Consider the following 1,661-nt stretch of genomic DNA (forward strand, 5'->3'; position numbering starts at 1 on the left):
CCTGTTGCATTCTTCATGAGGTCGTAGAATTTCCCCGACGTCACACTGCCGTGATCGGTAAGGAAGCGGTCCGGCAGGTCTTCGTACTCAACGGCCGAAAAGGCCGTGCGACCGTCTTTGCGAGCCTTGGAACGGATGGCACGATTCAGGAGTTCCCAGTCACGCTTGCGGTTCAGAGGGAAGCTTGCAACTCGGCACGCCTCGAAATACTTGGCGTGGTCGTAGTCGGGTCGTCGAACGAGCACGTGAATGCAGTTCTTTCCCAGCTCCCCACTGAAAATGTCGGAGATCAGGCTGGTTTCTGGGAGCAGTTTGAACTCGACATCGCTAGTCATCGCATCCTCTACGGAGAGCTAGTGTCCGTCTTTGCGCGCGAGTGACAGTCTTAGTTTGTAGTTGTCGATGTCCTTCAGGCTGCTTGGGTATCTGGCGCAAATGAGGCTCTTCAGGTCACTCCGGCGCGATGTGGACGTGGAACGATTGCGCATTTGGTTCTTGGATCAAGCAGTACAACTTCATCTTGGCCGGCAATTCCAAAGTGGAGTGCAATGACTGACGTTCGCACCGCCCCCAAGCTTTGACATGTTCTATAGTTTGTCCAAGATGTGAATTCCACAGAAAAATGGATGGTAACCTCAACCACTTCAACCCACGCCATTCTTCGATATATGACGACTTCAGGGCACGGCAGAGCCGCGGATTCTTTTCAGGGCTGCAAAAGTCCATCGCTTGCGATTCCTGGAGCGACGTTCTCTCTGTAAGGAACGGGGCATGCACGTTTTGGTATACCACGAGCAAGATGCAGCTTTTCGGTCGCGTGTTCATGTCTTATTCATCGTCGACAAGTGCTAGGGCTCATTGTTGCCAGCATGAGGTGCACCCTCGACGACGGCGTGCGAGGGAACATGCCTTCAAGCAGATTCGTCGTGACAGCGCGACAGAGCGAAACAGCTCTCCAGTCAAAAGCGAAACACGCAGCCCCCCGTCTTGGGGGGACAAGAGGGCGGCTTACTCCTCATCCGAACGCCGGAACAATCTTGAATCCATCTCACACAACGTCAACGAGGGCATGCCGAGTGCTGACAACATGGAGCCCACGCTGTCGACGATTTGACTCAGGACCGAGCGGCGTACCGATGCCATCCTGTATTCCACAAGACGCACAAGCGCGCACGCCAGTGCCAGCATTGTACACTGAACGCATGGTCGCGCCTTTGGCTTTAAACAGCACCCACGCGGCTGCATGCTGCCTTGCTCGTCTGCCGTGTACCCGATCCAGTCTTGCAACAACTTTGCAGTCGATGACGTGACGTAGACCAAGTGTCGATAATGTTCACCGTCGCTTGCGTCGTGACATTGCTGGCGCCACCTTTGAGCTGGCTGACGCCATGAACCAAGTCGACAACGTGCTCACGTTGTCTCCCGTCGTGGCCACCGCAGTGAACTTGTCGCTCGTGCAAGTCAAGGTGGCTTGCCCCAGAAGCTGTTGAAATATTTGGCGCCAAGCCAAGGCATCCGGATCCGGAAACTCGGTGGCATGGTCAAGATTGTAAATTGCATCATTCACGAGCTTCAAGCTCGACATGCATGCGCCAGTAGGAAGAACAACTGAACTTAGGGACAGAGTCTACAAAGTCGATTCACTACTCGATGTGCTTCCT

The sequence above is a fragment of the Aphanomyces invadans genome (assembly GCF_000520115.1).
Source record: "Aphanomyces invadans strain NJM9701 unplaced genomic scaffold supercont1.5, whole genome shotgun sequence".
Taxonomy (NCBI): domain Eukaryota; phylum Oomycota; class Saprolegniomycetes; order Saprolegniales; family Verrucalvaceae; genus Aphanomyces; species Aphanomyces invadans.